The sequence below is a fragment of the Tympanuchus pallidicinctus genome, unplaced genomic scaffold, assembly GCF_026119805.1.
Source record: "Tympanuchus pallidicinctus isolate F22 unplaced genomic scaffold, pur_lepc_1.0 scaffold15, whole genome shotgun sequence".
NCBI classification, from domain to species: domain Eukaryota; kingdom Metazoa; phylum Chordata; class Aves; order Galliformes; family Phasianidae; genus Tympanuchus; species Tympanuchus pallidicinctus.
The window spans coordinates 2462250-2483667 of NW_026294669.1; the positions used below are offsets into that span (position 1 = coordinate 2462250).

Below are 21418 nucleotides of genomic sequence, written 5' to 3' on the forward strand. Positions count from 1 at the left end.
TGTTGTGGACTGAATTTTGAAAGGCATTTAGGGACTCAGTATTCTGGATGAATTTTCTAAGGCCATCAAGCAGCTTGGATATCCCTCTTCCCAGGGCAGCTGGTTTGGCATTTCCAGAACTCCTCAACACGCTTCTGTGTCTATCAGCAGAAACCTAGGTGTTCTTAGCATTCATTTTTGTTGCTCCCTGTTTTTTTCCAGGCTGAGACTTGATTGGAACTGGGAAACGCCGGCTCTGCTGTTAGCAATGAAGTTCATTTCTCAAGCTCCCAGCAATCGCTGTCTGTTTCCTACAGGTTGTCAGAATTGTGATGGCAAGAAGGGGAAAGTTTTGTTGTTAGGGTGAGCACAGATGAAGAAAAGGCCTTCCTTTTGTTCATGTTGACTTCTGTACAGGCAGATAGTTCTGTGACAGAACAGAGAGAAGAAAGGGCTTTTTGTAACCCTTCAGTAGATATTCTGTGCTACTAATAACATTGAGAAAGGAATATAAATAAAGTAGGAAATTATTTTTATTTTGAGATGAATTAGAAGGAACGTGCAGATGAAATTTAGAACTAGAATAAAACTTAAATATGCATGCTGAAAAACAGGATATATCTAATCTTTAGTGTGTAATGGAGGGATAAGGCTAGGATAGCAGAGCCATATCCACATTGGAGTAGAGTTTGGAATATGAGATTTTTAGGCTGTTACTGATTTCTAACACTTACTTGAGGAGACCCTGGATGAGATCCAGTGAGCTTCTGGTTTCTTAATGCTCAGTGAAGCTCCTGGCACTTAGGCCACTGAGCTAACCATAAAGCATACCATCCATCTAATTCATTTAGAAGCTGATTCAAACCTCTTGCCTTTTCCCAGCCATTGTAGATTCTGGGTAAATCCTGGAGAAGGAACATGGGACCACGAAGTACCAAAGAAGGGAAAACCACAAGTGCTGGCTTAGATAATAAAAAATGACGTGATGACCTGTCCGTGGAGCCAGTAGTCCTCAGTGAGCTTCCAGTGCTGCCAGTTTTTCCCCTCTCTTTGAGAGAGGGCAAACAGGGAGGGGTAGGGCAGTAACACTTTTGCAAGTAATGGAGCAGCATCAATATGGTTAACAGAATTCCCCTGAGCCATGTGAAAAAGCAGCTTAGTTTTACAAAGGAAGTGGATCAAAACCAAGCAATGTTTACAGTGAGTAAAACAGCAGTGTGGAGCTATAGAAGTACTGGTTTTGGATAAAGCAAAAGGATGCATACTGTGCAAAATCTGCAACTCCATCAGGATTTACCAATGTGAGAGAGACCTGTGATTTCCTCTCACTTTTCTTTTTGTAGTGTAGGTCGTACACCTTACAAAACAAAGGTTTTGTGCGTCTGCATGTGGCTCAGATTAAGCTCTAAGGCAGAAGATAAATAGTAAAATGATATTTTATCACATTGCTCTAACTGGAATAACTCATGTTCCAGTTAAGTACGAATGCTTTTTGGTTCAGGTTGTTTCACAGAATCACAGAATGGCCAGGGTTGGAAGGGACTTCAAGGATGATGAATCTCCAACCCCCCTGCCACATGCAGGGCGACCAATTTAATCCACATTTAATACCAGACCAGGCTGCCCAGAGCCCCTGTAAGATGTATCTTCCAATTTTTAATTATTTTATATGCAGTGATTGTATATAAACATATCTTTTTCTCACCAAATACTCTTATTTTTGCCCTTGTGAATCCTTCTTTCGTGTAACTGTAACACTGCTCTTCTTGGAAATGTATTGTGCAAGTGGCATGTGTAGAATGATAAGAGGCAACACTCATTCTGCACATTTCCTTGTTGTAATTTATAAAGTAATTTGTAGTTTCTAGTGTAAAAGCTCAGATATTTCTCACTGCTTTGGCCATATAATTCAGCTGGATATCCACACTGTAGGGTGGCAAAATGAATGTTTTGAAGGTAGAGCGCATCCTCTGTGTAGAGGACGAGAGGTTATTTCTTCCATCCTCTGTCCTTTTCAATGCAAAAAAAAATGCAGTGTCGTTTGGTTCATCACCACTAATAACCAAACAGTGTTAATTCTTTACTAAGCTGGTATTGTGTTAAAATCTGTGCCAGTCCGTGGAGCCCCTCAGTGAGCTCCCAGTGAGCTTCCATCCCCACGGCTCTGGGACGGCCCCAGGGATGGTGACCCCCACTCTGTACAGCTGTGCCAGAGCTTGGACTCTATTTTGGAGAAGAAATTGTTCCTAACGCCCACCCTGAGGCTCCCCTGGTGTAACCTGAGGCCATTCTCTCTCATTCCAAATGGAAGTGAAGGCCCTCATGCCTGTGTATGTGTTCAACACTGCTGAATGTTACTGCTGAGAGCACTTGTCAGCCTTAACTGTACACAGTGCTTTCAATTCTTCACATGATTAAAATAAACTTCTAATAACTTTGTCATGTAGCTGTTTACTAACAATTACTTGTATAAAGGAAAGGAAGCAGTACCAATGGCTTAACCCTGGGGTGAGATTCTGACCAGGGAATATTTCTAAATTTACCAGTGTTTTTTCTGTATTTCACTTAATATGAGCACAGAAGCTGTTTCTCAATGTCTTTTTGCTCCAACTAAAGTTAGCCTGATATTTCCAGAACTGGCAAATCAAAATAGATTGAAAAATACTTTTGACCTAAAGTCTGTTTTCTTTTCTCACAAATCCAATAGTGATAGTAGTTTTCTTGTTGAGTCTGTTGCTCTCCCTTCTTTTGCTTTAAAATCCTGCATAGTATTTAAGCTTCCTAAGCACCCCATGGGGATATAATCAAAGAGAAAAGAAGCTTGGGAAGGAGCCAAGAGTGTTTCCCATGCTGCTGTGTCACAGCCCCAGCGCTGTCAGCAGGGAATTCAGCTGGCAGTGGAGACCTTCATTCAGCTTTTACCTCTTGGGACACTTCCACCAATAATGATACACGAGGAAAGATGTGATGGAGACAATAACTGGTGCCTAAAAACTGTGCAGGTTAGGTAAAAAGAAGTGCCTTTCTGGCAAAGATAATGAGGTTTACTGATAGGGAGTTTTATTCGCACGTGACCTGTGCAGAAATCAAAGTAGCAAAAAAAAACCAATAAATCCCACTTTATTACAGTAATGCCTACAATCGTTGCTGTATTTCAGGGGTCTGTCAGCATTCCCATTATAAAACTTCAAGAATTTTTAAGTCAGTTCTGCTATAAAGTGTGTTCTGAGTTTGAAACATACCCTACATTTTCTATCTTTTCTCATCTCCATCTTATTTCCTTCTTATTTTTCCTCTCCCTATACTTAAACAGTATCTCTGCTGCTGGAGACAGGGTAATTCCTCTCTCTTCCACTGCACTAACAGCTGTTGCAAATATTCTGTGTTCAAGTATTCAAGGCAGTAAGATTACAGTGGAAGTTTTGCTCTTTCTCACGAAGAAGAGCAACACTGTGATGCTATCTCTGCTGTTTGTGGTACCACAAAGGGCTGCGTTGTTATCACACGACCTTTGGATGTGGGGTGCAAAATAGGTGTGAAAATGCAGTTACTTAGATTACATGTGTGATAGGTGAACAAGGAATTCAAAAGCATTAGGATTTGCCAAACTTACCTCTTCTGCCCAGAAGTTATTCCTGAATAGGTTGTGGTTTGAATTGATTGCTCAAGGTTTTCTTGCTGGATTTTTCTGTTCTTACTCTGCAGTTTGTGCAAACTTTTCTCTGTGTTCTTCCGTTCTCCAAGTCTTTGTAACACCTTGATTCACCTTTGCTACATAACTGCGCATACATATGTGCATATATATACATAGTATAAATATCTGCTTTTTCAGAATGGTTTGATTTCCATGCCAATACCATGATGTCATTTTGTTCCATGTCTCACATGGATGCAACACCCAACAAGAAGCTCATCCCTGTTAACTGCCATTGGGACCTGCTCTCAGCTGTGATCTTCCTTTATTTTCAGCGTTGCTTAATGTCTTTGGATTCAGTTTCACAGAGGAATATCAACATGGGCTTTTCCTGTTGTGCTCCATGTGTGTTAAAATAAGAGTAATTAATGCTGTAATAGCTGGGCTGGACACTTATCTGCATTAATACTCATTTTCAGATAACTCACCAAAAAGTGAATGCTGTTCCCTACAGACACAGCCACAAAGCACAGGTGACTGTTTCAATCTGTATTGGTGTGTATTTCAATAGAATGAAGTGCATTCTTCTTCGAGGGCAAGGAGCTGCTCCTGAGTTGTTAGATACTTTACATTTCTTAAAATAGATCAGATTCATTTTCTTTTCCCTTCTGTTTCTCATGAATAAAGTTCCAAAGTAAGTAATTTATAGCAAACAGGGTAGGAACTACATCAAGAGGTTTGTGTATGTTGCTGTATCGTTTACTTTGAAATGTGAAGTGTATCTATACGTAGTGAGGTGTATTTAATGTGTACTTCCCCCAGATCAGAATTTTCAGCAATATTTGCTGATTAAAAACAAGAAAATCTCACGATTGCTGAGGTGAGTTTGTATGGAGATCATTCCAGGGGCAGGAACAACAACTGATGGCACTGCTTATGAAGCTCTGAGTGTGCATGCAGCTCAGCAGCAGCTCTGCCTCAGCAGTGATCTGAGTGTGGAGCTGACTGACTTCTGTTTCTCACAGCTCTTATGTTTAATAGTTGGTATAGGTGAATTAACCTACTATGATAAGCCACTTCTTAGCGTGCATTTCTCTTTCAAAATGTGGATGTAGCTTCAATTAATACTAATTGGATTTATGGAAGGAAAGATCCTTTAGTGCTTTCATGCTAGGCTGGTGTAGTGCAGCTGTAAGGGGGATGCATTGATAAATACGATCCCTAAAACCAATTTTGTAAGATATAGTCCTACAGATACCAGGTTTGTATTATTTCTCTTTGCTTATTGAATACATGGCAAAAATGATAGTTTGTAAACCAATCTTCTGTTCTGTATGGAGCCTGCTCTAGCTAAGCTTTATAACTGTGTAAGAAACCTTATTAAATAATACAAAAATGAAGTAATAAGACTTTAGCAGATGTATTGTGCCAGCAAGTGTGGGTACATAAAGCACCTTAACCATCCTAGAGGAGATGCAAGACAAAAATGAATGCCTATGTTGGAGTTTCTGGTAGTGTACCTGCATCGTATGCATACTCTTAAAATATTGCACACAGAAGTGTGTGTCTTTTGCTGTTGGCATGGGACATGGCTTAGTAGTGGGTATGGTAGCATAGACTCGATCATCTTAGGGTGCTTTGCCAACCTAAGTGATTCTATGTTACTGTAACATAGCAACTCTCATGGCTGTGATCTTTATAGAACAGGTCAGTGTGTGGATGCCACATCACTCAGATGGGTTTGTAATGCTTCAGGAAGCTACATTTTTAGCAGTCTGTTTGGCTTTTGGTTCTAATTTATGGTACCATTTCTGGGCTAGCAGCTAAGAGTAGATCTGTGCCAATATCTGCCCAGGTTTGTGTGATATGTGATACATGTCTCCATGGTTTGGCAATAAAATTCCATCACTCTATACGTGCATCAGCTTTCCAAGTTGTACCACACTTGTTTAGGTTCTACCACCTTCTGAATTACAGAAAGCAAAAACATAAATATAAAAATGGAAGTATTTATAGCACTTATCTGTCATATTTTAATTATTGTGCAGGGTGGTAATGCATCTTCTTCTTACAGCAAGTTGCATATGCTGTATGCATCCGTAGGTGTTCTTGTTTTCTATTCAGGGATCTGTCTATTAGCTAATTTGACATGAAGTGCTGTAGTTGTATTTGCTTACGAAAGCTGAGCCAAACCTGGCAAATGGGGTAAGGGATGTCTGAAAAATTCATTGTCCTGGTGAGGACAGCTGAGCTGGGCTATGCTGAGCACATTCTCTGTGCACGTGCCTAGAATTGTGTGTGACTGCTTTCCTGAGTCGTGGAGCAGCCCTGTGTGACTGTGTGCTCTGGAGCGAGGAGAACAGTTCTTGTGCAGTAGCCTCCTGCAGTGACCAGTGGCACCCACACATCTCCTCAATACTGCCTCATAGGAATATGCATGCATCTCATAGAGCCACTGATTTCAGGTCTGATTTCAGTGCAGACTGGTAAACGTGTTGGTTGCACATCTGTGGAAGGCTGTGGCTGTCACAACTATTCTGACTTCCCCACCTCTGTCACAGCAGCACAGCTGCTGATGTTCTGCTTCTTCTGCTCTGTACCATTCTGTACTTTGCTGGATGCTTACAGATCCCTACACAATTTTTTTCTGGTGATGCAAATGCCTATTGCAGGTTCTTACATTTCACTCTTCTCCTGGGAACTTTCCCTAACTTTTTAGGTGTGTTTGTTTCCTAGACCAAGGACAAGGTTATGTGTGCATGTGGGAGCTGGGCACTGCGTGGTGCTTAAAATCCACTGGCAGCACTTTACTGGACGTGGAGTGGCATGAGAAAAACACATGGGTGTCAAAATCAGATCTTTTCCCTGCGAAATGTTCTGTTCTGCTTACAAAGGAGCGCTGGGGCTGCCTGCAGCATGACCTTATGGTGTGACAGCCACGAGGTGACATTCGGTGCTGGAGGATGGGGATCCTGTGCACCCGTGGGTGCACTTCTGGAGCAGCAAAAATATATTACCACATAATGGGAAACACCTGCATGTGCAGTGCTAGTTTCTTCTTAATGTATAGAAAATGGCTTTCTGACTGCAGTGCGAGGATCTAAGCTGTTTGATGGCTCTCCATGTATTGGCTCAGTGACAGTGTTTGCTCACGTGTGGATGCAAGAAGCTGGCTGTTCTGCAAGCAGTGTTTGTTCTAAGGGTGGTGAGAAACCCCAGGGGTCAAAGTTTAACCAGCTGAGTGCTGACACAGCAGGAAGGAACGCTGTAAGCATTAAAGCTTCGCAGTTACTGCTGTGTGACTTAGGAAGATGAAGAGTTTGGAAACGTGCATACTAAGGGCAGCCTGTCTGTCATCAGCTGTATTGAAATAAATTGAAAATATAAACATCTAATGGGCAGATGGTTTTAAAGATGTTTGCATATATATTTTATTAAACAAGAGGATTTTTAATTTTTTTCCATCAGGCTGTGAATAGTCTCTGTTCACATAGAAGTAATGGCAAATGTAATGACATAATAAGTCTTCTGAATTTAACCCTAAAATTCAAACAGTAAAGAAAACTAGGTCAATATAGAACCTAAGAAAGAAACCTATCTGATTTTGGACCAACTTTTAAAAAAAATCCATGAAATCCTATTAAGGAAAATGAGATGGGTACTGACACAGATCTCAGGTAGAGGCACTGCAGTCCTCAGAGTTACTTTGGCTTTACTGTGAATTAGCTGCAACCTTTATCTGCCCAGCAGGGAGAGTTTTGTCTTCAAGAGATCACTCCACTTTTCCTCTGCCATGCATTTGTTGTAAAGCATTAGTAGATCACGTATGTTTTGCAGTTTAATCCTAACACTTCATTTTCCACAGTGATGCTCTCACCAAACAACCCTAACGTGTTTCTGGCTGTTTTGGGGAAGCGGAACTGTAGGCAGGCTCTCAGCTGTGTCAAATGGGCAGACAGGAGCTGCACAGATGTGGTGAGGTCCCACCTGCCAGACCCAGTTCCACGCTGCCTTCACAGTAACATTGATATTATTCCACTTGAAATCATTAAAAAATCATAGAATAGAAGTTGTGCTGCTGCTGCTGGTGATCTTGTTAGCTGATGGATGCGTGGTGTCCTACCAGTGATGTCTGGTTCTTTTCATTTCTGTTGAGCTACAGTGATGCTCCTTTAATGCATGTGAGTGGAGTAGAAATCCCTGGAAGCAGAAGAGGAGATTTTCTTTCCCAGTGAGCAGAACAGGAACAGGGATACTGCCAAAATGACAGCAGAAAGGTTGTCTGGTTGTTTTGGAAGTGGAGATATTGACCATTAAGGAAAGTTCCACTGCAAAAAAAAACAATGAATTCTGCAAAATAAATATTTAAATCTCTGCCATCTTTCTTTTGAATTTTTGCAAAATAACTCGTAATGACACTCAGAAAATATTAGAGTAGCTGCTTTGATGATGTGATTTAAGAAATGTGATCGCTATGAGGAACAAATACACATCCCTGGCCAGTTGAGCAGTGGCCTGTTGCATTTTGCAGTGGTGGGATATTAGTTCTTCCCTAATAAATTCATGTTTCACTGCAAGGTGTGAAAGGCCATCAGCCCCAGGCCTGGTGCCACGCACTGATCTGGGCACAGAACGCTTCCTATTCGCTTGCAGTTTAAAGCAGCTGAACTTTTAAATTAAACTTACAACTTAGTGCTCTCCATACATTAGCCCTTATGAACACTCGTTCCGAATAATTTTACAGTCTCTTCGGTGCCAACATCTTTGTTTAACTAACACTCTATATTATTGCATTCAAAAATGTACTTGTGAAAGTGTTTTGTGTCGCTGTTGTAGCTCAGAGTGCCATTATTTAACACCTTTCTGTGGCTGACTTTTCCCTTTACAATTTGTGCAGCTTTGCCTTCTAGTTGCAAACATTCCAAGGTTGTAAACAGCAGAGAGGTTAGAGCTAGCAGGAACGGCGTGGCACTGCATGGGGAGCCCATGCGAAATACTGAAGGGTGGCAGTGTTGAGAATGGATGGCCTTCCTTTCTTTGTCAGTTCATACCAAAATGATGCCCTTCACTCGGGACTGTGCTGTAGGAAGAAGCCAGGTTGGAAATGGCCAGAATAACGTAACGTTTTGTCCTGTGATCAAGTGAAAATGCCCTCGTGGGAAGTTTCTAGCAAGGACGGTGATGTGCTGAGCCTCACCCTGGCTTCCCTTTGATTTCTTATCAGAACAGAGCGATCTGGGCTGTGGATATTTGAGAGCAGTGCTTTGCAAGTCTTGTGACTTTTCATGTATGCCACAAACACTCCAGAATCATAATCTGCAGATTCATATCGTCATGCTTTGAAAAATCCAGAGGAAACATCAACAAGAACTGGGATGGGCTTTTAGCACTCTGCTGCTGGTTATGAAATACGTTACTATTTTTTGGTGGTTATTTTCATCACAATTATAGCGGAAGCAAAAATAGCTGCATACTTCAATAATTTGGAATCCATAGATGCTTTTGGTTTTAGCATTGTGAATACAATATAAATGGAACTCATTTTCCTTTTTTAGGTAGATACAGCTGCAGTTGCTTTTAGATATTGGAAGGCAGTAACCTCTGTAGATGACATGTAAGGAATATATCTAACAATACAAACTTGGAGCCTTGTAGAGTAGCAGTGGATTTCGGATGTCAACCGACAGATAAAAATGGCACATATGAACCACCTGTAATGCTTGGAGTAAGAAACTGGTTTTTAAAGCATTAACTGTAGTAGAGTGGAGTATTTCAAAAAAGAAAAGATGCAAACCAGGTTCCTTCTTTTTGAGGAGCAACAGTCCTTCCCTGGGAACACGGCACGGTCCCTGGGAAGCAGTGCAAGCCCTGGGCCCTCTCTGGCCCAACTCTGAGCCCTGCAGAAGCTCTGCGGTGCTGCTCCATGGGCCCCGGGGTCTTTGTTGTGCAGGTACACACCTAGGTATAGTGTAGATAATGGATAAGATATGGAGACCTACATGCACTGGCTGTTAAAAGAAGCCTGTTTTCTCCCTGCAGTCTGACAGGAAACTCCAAGTGATTGCAGAGCAGAAACGTGCACTACAGCAAATGCATTCCAACCATTCCTGCACCCACCGTTCCCTGCCCAGAGGAGCCGCAGGAGCGGTTGGGGAAGCTGACATCATGGCATCTTTGCAGCAAAAAGTAAACACGTGCATACAGAGCTGTGTCCGATGTGCGCTCCGTGCTGCCCTGCAAAGCCCAACAGTCTTTATCCTCATGTTGTGAATTAGCCTCTGGTGCAGCCATCTGGCCTCGAAGGGCCGCATGTACTGAGTGTGTTGGTTTTGGGGTAGGGTGGGATCCTGCAGGAGCCTTTCTGAGGGCAGCACGGAGGAGTCAGGCACACAGGATGGGCACTGAGTGCCACGGGCTGCCCACGTGCTGGACTGTGCCACCCTTTTGCAGGCAGCAGTCTGGCATTTCACACTCCTCTCGGTGGCTCTGTAGGGACAGGAGCTACAGGGAAAGAAAGAAACAGCTCTGCTGCAGCTGCCAGGTGTGCTTTCTGGGTGTGCTTCCTGAATTTGCACCTGCTTGAGACTTCAGCACTTCAGTGCGAGTAGCCATGTGCACAGCAGGAATTCCACATCACTGCTTCTTCCCTACATCTTCTTCTAATCTTGTTAAAAACATACACTTTCCAGATTTGATGATTAACAGGAATCTCAGAGAATGGCGCAGTGCAGTGTCTGTCACGTAATTTTGGGTGAATTAAAGGTGATGCATGCTATATGCTAACCTTTACTCTGAGCAAATGGCTCAGTGTAGGTATTTGCTTTTTGTCACCGATGCAGGAAGGAGGTGCCTGATGCAGGTTTCTTTCCTTTCTTCTGCATTTTTCCCTAACTTCTAGAGATCACTTTGAAGCTTTCAGTTTTACTCTGGCATATCTCTGCTTATGGATTACATGGATTAGCTTAATGTGGAATTTAATCGTTTCTTAATTTTAATCTTTGTTTTTAAGCATTCTTCCTTACTTTAAAGGATTACCCTCAAAAACTGACTTTGGCTTTCAATTTCCTCTCGATTAGAGCCTCGCTCCAGAAAGTTTCTCCTTGTCTCAGCTGACCTGTACCTGAGCAGAGCACTGCTTTGCTGGGTGACTGCTCCTGTTGTCATCTGTGAGGGAAGTTTAAACGTTTTTTCATATATGGCATCATTCCCACAGCTGTCATTGCTTTCTGCAAGTTTATTCTCAGCAGTGTGAAGCTTTCAGCCATGCAGAAGGGCAACACTTTCACTTAAATTGCTAAGACATGAGTTTTATATTCAGTTTTCTCTTGAGTGTAATAGAACTTGTTACCAGGTCCTTTTATCAAAAGTGAGGTTGGAACATTCTGGGCCAGTCTTCTTCAGTCCTGGATGAATTCACTTCTTGGTAACTCTGGGAAGGTTTCTGGTTGTTACATGTAGATAACGAACTTTCAAAAGGGAGCCATCTACAAACATAACTGTTTTTTCTTAAGATAGAAGGCCTGTGTTAAGACTCAGCTAATTCAGAGGGAGGAAGAAGAATGCTTCTTTGTCACTCCAAAATACAGCATTTCCTTGTGTATCCTTAGGTACTAATCACAGGCTGGTTACACTTAGCTTGTGTAAATAGCACGTGGTTCCATGTACATTAAAGTGTGTGCATGTGCATCTATGTGCTTGTGCATGTACACCACGTCAAGGGGAATGATTTTCCACACATGCTGATGCATAGCATTACAAAATGCATTTGAGAAAATAACCCCATGTGGAGAACAGTACTGGAAACTGGGAATTATCTGAACATATCATCTAGGGTATCAAAACTTGTGTTTTCCCATAGAGGAAAAGCCCCAGTGTGATTTTTTTCTGGAAGAGAATTACTCATTTTGAGCAAAGAGCTGATTTTGCCTCTAAATGTGACATTGGGAGTACAAAGCAAGAAAGCTGTGTTGATACTGGGTGGCAGTTTTTAAAGTAGGTTATGGTTGTTGATATTCCAGGAAAAAAAAAATAATGACAGCTATGAAAACAGTGCTTGAGAGAAATGAGCTCAAATGTTGAGGCTCATCTGCTGAAAGATGCTTGAGTTGAGCTGCTCTGAGCTCAGTGCATCAGCAATCAGCTGCTCGTGGGGGTCAGCCTTGTTTGTGTTGTATGTAAAAAATGCCAGTAGAATAGAATACCAATTCCTTCAGACCTACACTGTGGTAATGCAATCAGGCTGCGGTGGGTTCAAACATAAAGTAATTTCACTGAAGTTATGCTTTCCCTTCAGGATGCAGGTTTTCATTTTCAGAGCCCAGCTGCCATGCAAAGGAGCCAGGATGCTTCATCCTCAGTACTCAGTGGAGTTGATGCAGAATGCAGGTGCCCAACTGCTGCTGATGCTTCATCTTGGTGCAGCAGCTGGAAGAACGAGCAGAACAAGACCTATTGCTTGTGGGCTCTGACCTGCATTTCTTATTTAATTCCTACTTTGCATCTCTACGGAAATCCCTTCCCTGTTCCACGTTCTCTGGTCTGAATTCCCAGTTAAATATTTGTTCCTGAATGGTTGCAGAAGTAATGAGTTTCCTGGATCCTTTCCATCTCATGTTTAGAGCTGACATCACCATCTTCTTCAGTGAATAGCTCCTCTTCTGAGACTGACCTCTGACACCACGCTGAGTGCTTCCTGCACTTCAGAACACTGCCTCGTGTTTCTGGAAGGGCTCACAGAGGCAGAATACTCCTTTAAGAGATCACTTTATCATTCAATGTTTGTTTTCCTTTAGAATTTTAAGAAAAACATCTGAGTGTGCTGGATAGATATATATATTTTACCTTTTTGAGTTTTCAAGGAAGTCTGGTGAAGGGTGCATCCCTTCCGTTCCTTATTTGGGGAATAAAAACTGATCTATTTTAGAGATTTGTTTTTATGGTAACTCCTATATCCTAATAAAAACAAAGTAAAGTTTCCTTTCTTTTACTTAGAATTATGCAATCTCTCTACTTACTGCTGAATTTCTTAAGGGAAATAAGTAACTAGTTCCTAAAAGGGCAGAAAGGATTAATGCTTTTGCTGGAATAAAGCATAAATTTCTTTCCTTCTATTTTGTTTTTTCCTTCTGCTTGCTAAATCCAACTTTCATTCTAGTTCAGGGATAACAAGGTCAGGCAGGAGTTGTATCTTCCACTAAGAAGTTATGCTAAGTTGTTTGTTATAAAATTTGTGAGTTCTTCTTTGTTCACCTTTGATGTTTATGTCATGCAGCAATGTAGAAATTCGTAACAGTAAATAAGAGGGAAAGAATCTTCCTAGAGCATCAATGGCCAGGCAATCTGATCTAGGTGGTACCAAGGCTGGGAGTCTGCTGAAATTGCCTATTCCACAAGTCAGCTTCATTATTTCAAAAGGGAGATAACAATATGACACTGCCCAGAGAGGCTGTGATGCCCCGTCCATCCCTGGAGGTGTTCAGGGCCAGGTTGGATGGGGCCCTGGGCAGCCTGGGCTGCTGTGAAATGTGGAAGTTGGTGGCCCTGCTGTGGTGGAGGATTGGAGATTTATGATCCTTGAGGTCTTTTCCAACCAGGGCAGTTCTGTGATCCTGTGAAAAAACGTCACACTGCTGAAAAGTGACTGTTTTGCTGGTTGTGTTCTATGGTCTGTAGGAGGGTGTGTGGAAGTTCACATGATGAAGAGTACTTGGTAACTTGGATTCAGTAGGAAACTGATAGTGAAGCAGCTAATTTTAATTCCAGAGATAGCTTGAGGGATCATCCTGAAGAAATAACATAATGTTCAGGGTTGAATTCTCCAGACAGTTTGAACTTAGCAATAATTTACAGTGGTTTAATCCATATATATTATCTGGAATAAGTAAAACCTTCCAAATGTTTTCTGTTAACAGGTCCTCGATGAAGAGATTTGACCAAGTAAGGAGTTCTGTCTGTCAGACAAAGACTTGCCAACATTTGTGGTGAAATAATCTGCTCTGTTTGGAGACTGCAGGAAAAATCCTTTCTGTACAGCTGGTGAGTTTTTGTTTTTACAGTCAAAACAGACATACTGAATAGGGGAACTATTGATAATGCTTTTATTTAACCCATGCTTGAATCATTAGCTGTTAGATTCTCTTTGAGCTAGCAGCAGTTTGTTTGCTATTTAAATATGCTGGTTGCAGCTCAGCTTTCCAAGGAAAAATAACATATTGCTAAAGCTTTGCTTAAGTACAAGGACACACAGAACAATAATTAAGCAATAAAACCAACCCTCCTTCTACTTTGTGGCCATTAAAACTTGGAGAAAATTTAGAAGGAGCATGTGGGCATTTCTGTCGTGTCTGTGTCCTACAAATTGATGCCAGCTAAATGTACAGAGAATATGGAATATAGGTCTTTGTGGCTGTTAGGCACATTCTTTCCTCACGAAGCGCTGGCTGCAAATCCAATTTCATAGATTAAGGGCTATAATGTAAGCACAGTGTAGACACCTGTCGGTTTACAGAAGCCTGAAATAGCTGCCTGGATGGAACGTGTTTTTCAGTAACTCGGAGCATATGTAAGCTTTTTGATAGAGTTTAGTTTTCTTTCCAGTGCTTGTCTGTCACCTTGGCTTGTTGTGCGAGCTGCAGCACGAATAATAAAGTATGTGCTATTCATTTGCTGACTTATTAATATGCAGTGAGGGCTTGCCATTAGGAATTAATACACTCCTGCTCTTCAGAAAGAGGTCGAAAGGCAGCACTATTGCCATGCTGAGAAATCAGTAAGATGGCTCTTTTACTGCTAGTGAGCTGAGTGCTATCGCAGGGGAGGGAGAGAGATGACACCGAAGGTAGAAAGTTCAAAGAGGGAGCCCTGTTTTGGCAAGAGTCTCTGTGGTGTCAGGGTAGAGTAGCCCTTCTGAGCAGAGCATGCTATGGGATTTTCTTGTACCGGTGTAGATGGCTGCTTGTCTTCATTTTGTTCAGGGACTCAAAAGCCTTACTGTGACTGTGCTTGCCTACTAGATGAATCTGACTTCAGGACATAGCTGTATGAGTGTGTGTCACAGTGAGTCCACCCTTGAGGATTAGTATCATATTCATGGCAAATGCTGTGGTTCAAGATATTGTGGAGCTTGAGGTAAACGAAGTGTGTTGCCAAATAAAATCTTCCAGACTGATGACATGCCTGTGAATTGCCTGTTCTTGTCTGTAGCAAGCAAGTGAAATAAGTATGGCGTTTAGTCCAGAGGCTTTAGCAGCTGTGAGTTGCTGCCTCTCAACTCTTTGTAATGGGTCCTTCGTGAAACCAAACAACTGAGTGCTTCTGGTCCTGTTCAAGATATGGTCAAACTTAGTTTTTCTGAAACAAATGGAGTTAGAACTGATGATAGTGGTAATTAGGGAAACTTCAGCTTGGCATCTTTCGCTGGAGTCTGATGCTTACAGCAGGGCAGCGTTTTGAGCACCTCTGATTTGCACTCCAGCTATCCTTAATGGCATTGAGATTTCCATCCTTTCATTCGAAGGTTGAGGGAACTGGGATTGTTTAGCTTGGAGAAGAGAAGGCTCTGGGGAGACCTCATGGTGGCCTTCCAGTACTTGAAGGGAGCGTAGAAACACGAGGGGGATCGGCTGTGTGTGAGGGTGGACAGTGATAGGACAAGGGGGAATGGCTTTAAACTGAGACAGGGGAGGTTTAGGTTGGATATTAGGAGGAAGTTTTTCACCCAGAGGGTGGTGAGGGACTGGAACAGGCTGCCCAAGGAGGCTGTGGATGCCCCATCCCTGCAGGCATTAAAGGCCAGGCTGGATGTGGCTCTGGGCAGCCTGGGCTGCTGGTTGGCGACCTGCACACAGCAGGGGGTTGGAACTGGATGAACACTGTGGGCCTTTGCAACCCAGGAAAGCCATTCTGTGATTCTATGATTCAATAGGGTTGAAATTGGTCCATGGTTCAAAATTACTGCTGAATTGGAAAAACAGACTAAGAAGAAGTCACTAACTAATGTATTTACATTAGCTTTGTTTTCTAAGGAAACCACTCTAAACAGCCATCACTATGTTGATATAACCTTTGATGGTGTTTTGTGGGAGTTAGCTCATTCTTTTACTGCTGATTCATTCAACAGTGTGTATAACTGTGTTTAAGAGAACTATAGCAGGGTTTGCAGATAACATAAATTTACTAATTTGAAACTCGGAGATGGGAGTGAAGAAACAGGAAGGAAATCTGAGCCCTTGTAGGTCAATCTTTTGGTTACATTGGCATTAAATCAGGAACAGGAGGGGAAAAATTGTGCAACAAAAAAATCTGAGTCTTTTTTTCAACTGCATTGTCACTTTCTATTTATGGGAACCTGAAATGACCTGGCTTCCTGGACTGAACACAGTCGTGGCGTATCCTTAATTATAGTCTTTTTAAGCTGCTCTCCATTAGACACAAGTAGCATTTTTTAACAGATGTCACAGACCAGGCTGCAGTCCCAAAGGCAGAAGAAAACTGTGACAGCACCCCACAACACATGAAGCACCAGGTGATGTTACAGAAATGACTGATGGTGTGAGGGTTGGCCAAGCAAGATGAAACACTGCTCAGCGTGAACTTCAGAAATGATGGAGGAAGCAAAGGAAAGGGCAAGAGAACTCACACACCTTTTTGTGAGACAAGACATCTGTGACAAGATTGAGAGAATTTATAAGTTGTTCTTTGATGCCTCCTTTAGAAGGAGAAGCAGCATTTGCAGATTTTGTTTGAATGAGCAAGTCTGTATCCAGTCTATTTCTTCCTCAGTGTTTCATCTTGCATGGCCTTGAAAACTGGACTTCTCATCTTCAGCCTGGCTTTGGGCAAAAGCAGCATTGTTATATACAATGCCTAATGGTTTCTTAAACAGACATGATTATTTTGGTCTGTATGAACAGCATGAGAGGCTTTCCTTGCCTCTTTTGCTCATTTGCACTTAGCAACTGTGTGATCTCATTGCTGTTATACGTTGCGCTGCCCTAGCAATTACTTTTGCTGGGGTTGACATTGAGGGACTGCTATAAGAAGCTTCTCATAGTTCTTCTGAATATCTTCAAAGCGTCAGTGTAAGCAATTTTCTTACAGATCTTGACAAACTCCTCTGAGAAAGCAAAATTTCAGTTAGTGGCAGCCTGTAAAGCAGAGCATGTGGGCATCACGCCATCTATTACCTGGATTTAAAAGAAAACAGTCATCTCTCAGAAGGAAGATCTATTAGATTTCATGTCCTTTCCCTCCTCTCTGCTGGCTGGTTGTAACCTACTGGATGATGCAAATAAGGTTTTAAGATTTATGGCTATATTTTTTTTCTGTGCATACAAATAATGCACACGTAAGCATGGGATTATTTATTCATAGGTGTGAGGAAATCATCTAAATATTTCAAGCAAAATTAACATTTAAATATGCATGGAAAGCAATTATGGTATTTAGTCCTACTGTAGGCATGTGCATGTAACTCCAAGTTTTTTCCCTGAACTGTTTGAAAAAAATCCATTTCTAAAAATGGAGCACCTGTATATGCACAATGTAATTGGATGTAAAATTGAAGAAGTTAAATATCCATTTCCATGGAAAAATGTACTGGAAAACAAACCCTGGTGGCTGAAGGTTTGGCACTTTTTCATGAGCCCTGGAATAACTGAGGAAGCTTGTAAATTCTTTGTGATGTTCCTGATTGTCCAGGGGGCTTCACAGACTGCAGCACTGGGTGTACTTGAATCTGGATCTCCAGAGCCTGCCAAAGCTACAGTCATGTGTTTGCCCTGCTCAGGGTAATGTACAAAACAGGGCTTGCAAGATTTCTGGCTACTTTGCCTTTTCCCAACCATCATCTGTTGCCCAGTTTGTAGTAGGCATCAGCACAAGTAGATTTTAAGAAGAGATCTGAGTCAAGCTTAGGCTTAACTTTTGAGATGGTGTGTGTTCAGCGTTCTGCAGTGATATACAGGGGCACTTCTTTTTTGCTTCCTTCTATTTTGCAGTCTCAAGGAAAAACGACTGGAATAGTCACCCAGGTAGTGTTATTCACACCAGTTAGGAGCAGCCAGCAGACTGCTCAGGGTCTGTAACACGAAATACCTACTGCAAGTGGTGGTCTACCAAAGAAAGATCTGTCCTTCTGCTGGTCTATGCTAGCCAGCTACAAATAGTACATTGCAGCATTCTCATTGCTTTAAGCATCAGGGATAGATTCACTTCTGTTAAGTGAGTGTTTTCTGGATGCATGTGTTGAATGTTATCAACTTGTTTTTGAACAGGAGGATCTCAGGATCTCCAGAGAAAGGTCTACATCTTACAAACTTTTATCTGACGGGATAGGGAAGAAGAAGAGTTACTGGGGATTTTTGAGGGTGGTGTCAGAGATAGAGAATGTCTTCATGCTGTAAGCTCATCATGATAGCTGATAACAAATAGGAAAAACAGTCATGAATTAAATCAGAATAAAGATTTGAAGTAAAAAGAGGTCAGATGGACCTTACGATTATTATGTTTATGACCTTGTCTGGTTACTCTTTCTTCCTGAGTTCTTGCTTGCTGTGTGCAGGTATAAATATAAGAAAGGGAAATTTGCAGGAGGCTGCCTACTTTTCCTTCTGGCTGGAGGCAAGCTTGGACACAGAACAGAGAATGGGAAGTAGGTTGGTAAATGCTGATTGCAGCACTAGCTGGGGAGTTCTTCTGCTGGCTGGAGGCAGGAAGTTCCTCAGCCTACAGCTGCTGGATGACAGCAATGCTCCTTTGTTTCCAGCTGAGGAATTTGCTGGTTGTACCACAGGCAGAATTTCTAAGATGAAAGTTGCAGCTTTTGTGGGTGGAGAGGAATGTTTCAAAGGGCTAAATTGAGTCTTCTTCTGGCTCGTGACTCTGAATGAAGGAGGGTACTTCAGGCTACTACTTTTATAATGGGCTCACTATATCTGTTGGCTTGTTAGGACCAGCCGTCACGGAGCTAATTGGTACTCCTTTGACAGATTTGCTTGAGATCATATGCATGTAATGTATCTTTTTTTTTTTTTTAACAATCTCACTGTACACAATGTTTGCTAATTGTTAGAAAGATTGTTGGTGTTATCTAAGCAACCTTAATGTTCATAATAGAATAAAATTAAGGAACTCATTTTGAAGCTGTGTTGATGCTAATGCTGTTGGATTAGCAATTTCACCTGTAGTATGGAAGATTTTCAGCCTGTTCTGATACCATTCATGTTGTGGTGCACTGGTCTCCTTTGTGCTCTTCAGATTGCTACTGAGGCTGCCCTGATGTTTTCAGGTAGTGACATACATTTAGCCAATCCAGCTCATATTGACAGTGGCATGTTTCATGAAGGGATCAGAGCTTTGCTTAGTTATGTCAGCTGTCCATTATTTGAATGCCATGTTTTGAAAGCTCAAGATCTGCTAGACCATGAGCACTTGGCTGTAAAGTCCTACAGAAACATCCAAGATCCTGCTTTTCCCATCTGCTTTTGCAAAGATAAATTGTGGCGATTCACTCTGGGGACAGATCTGACTTTTTTTTTATTAGCACTAGGTTGGGCTAAAGCAACTATTTTTTTGTAGAGCAACCTGTAGGAGCTGCATAGAACATACAGCTGGTTCCAGTAGCACAGCCAGCTGACTGCTGAGAGCTTCTTGTGGAGGGATGCTGTGCCTGCGGCCTGCAGGTAGGGCTGCTTGTTGGCATGCAGCATGACACAAGATGCTATTTGCTGCTCTGAAATCCTGAGTGATTTAGGGCTGGGTTCCTGCTTGCCTGCTCCTTTCTTGTTTTGTTCAGTTTAGTTTATGCTGCCACAGGATTGATCCGATGGAAGCTCTTGAAAAGAAGCCAATATGAATGGTAGGAGCTAGTCTGGAATTCCTTCCTGCATGCCAGAATCGGGAATTCCTGACATTCCTGCCACCTGAAAAGGCCCAGTGGGGACTTTTGGAAGTAATTGGTTCAGAGTTGATTAATTATATCTAATTAGACTGTGGTGATGTAGTATGCCAGTTACTTGCAATCAAATCATCCAACTTTAAGAAGGCTGATGGGCACTGGATGGTTTTCATGCCTTCTCTGCATTGCTAGGATCTTCTTGAGGATGGAGTATTCTTGATTGACTTTAGGAGGAGCTTCAAGAAAAATCCCAACAGCCAGTCCACCACCACCCACCTGAATTAATCCACAGTGCAATGGTTTACCTGACATGTACCCTTTAATTAAATTTGATTATTCTCATTATAAAAAAAAAAGCCCAACAAAACATTATTTAAAAAATGTCTGTACTAATGCAGTCAGTTTTTGAAAAGCAAGGTGCTGTTGAAGTCCAACCTCCCCAAGTAATGGGATGGGATATTTGTCATTAACAAAGCCATGAGCAGAGTGCTTCTTTCATCAGTATGCTACTGCTAGGCAAGAAATGGTCTGGTTGGGATTTTAAGAGCCAGATGTAACTGTGCTTAATGAGACACGTAGGGGCTGGTCTGTGGCTGGGGATAAATGGCTTTTAGCAGTAGATGCAGATGAAAGCATTGCATTTCAGTCTACAGAAGTCAAAAGAGAAAAAGACAATGGTCCCAAATGGAGGAGGTATCAGGATTGAGAAGGACTGTGCATTTTAATCTATTGTTTGAGGACTGGAAGTTAACCAAAAAGAAATATTAAACTCTTTTTTTTAAAAAAAAGATCTGGTGCTGACCAAGATAGGCTCCAAAATGAAATGCAAAAATGTGTCAGTTTGTATCATATGGAATGTAAGTTTTTATATGGAATACACTTAAAATACATCGAAAAATTCTTCTGAGTGTTTGTGGTAGGAGAGTGCTCAAAATCACAGAAAGAAAATAAAATCAAGTGTCTCCTGTTAGCAGAAGTCTGGTGAGTATCCGAAACTTGTAGCTGGTAACTTGCATGTGAGAAACTTCCTGCTGTTGGTTACTGTTCCAAGTGCTGCTGGTAGTTAGGTCAGCATTTGTTCTTGAAGTGTTGGAAAGCAGTTTGTTTCTGAGCTTTAGCATGATGGCATTTGTTATCGGCAAAAAAGGAAGCAAAAAGTAATTATGAAATATTTTTACTGGCTTCAGCAACAGCTCTGTGAATCCAGTGGTTTAGATTAGCTCATCATGTAGCTCAGGGTTCAAATGTGAAACTCATATCCACCACAACAGTTTCAGTATTTAAAAAAAGGTACTGCCTGCATGTGGAAAGCACTCTTCAAAGCTGCTAGCTTGATCTTTTTACAAGAATCAACAAATACGTTTTTTCCTCTTGAGCTTATTAGCACTAAAGCTACTTAGGTTCAGAAAATGTCCATCCCAAGAAAAGAAATGTGGTTTTCCAAGTTATTTTGTCTTTGAGCAGAACAGGAATCCTGACAGAGATGCAGTTTTCCATTGTCTTGTCTCATGGGCTGGGACCAGAAGTAAGACTTCGTGTTCCCCTCTCTTCCCCTTTCCCCTCCTTTTGCCAGTAACCAGGTGCTTTCTGGCAGCTCTGGCATACACCCGAGCACTCGTAAGCCATCTCTATGTATTTATTTATTTATTTTTAATTAAGCTTTTTTTTTTTTTTCCTACTGAACTAATCAGCCCAACAGGCCAAAGATAGTGCCATGCCCCCTTTGGTGTCTGTGACCTGGTAGTCAAAATGGCAAGGTTGGGTGTTAGGAGCAATTTCTTCTCCAAAGAGCAGTCGGGCTGTGGCACAGCTGCCGTGGGGTGAGGTCACCATCCCTGGGGTGTCCCAGAGCCGTGGGGATGTGGCACTGAGGGACGTGGGCATGGTGGGGTAGGTGAGGTTGAACTTAG

The 21418-nt window shown here is 41.9% G+C and overlaps 1 long non-coding RNA gene across 1 annotated transcript in view; it reads left to right on the forward strand.

Annotated features, from left to right (window-relative positions):
- LOC128077085 (uncharacterized) overlaps positions 1-21418 on the forward strand; it is a 125066-nt gene that overhangs the window by 48121 nt on the left and 55527 nt on the right. The window contains exons 2-3 of the long non-coding RNA XR_008204823.1: positions 13525-13648; positions 19190-19293. This is a non-coding gene — a long non-coding RNA (uncharacterized LOC128077085). The remainder of the gene's footprint in view (positions 1-13524; positions 13649-19189; positions 19294-21418) is intronic.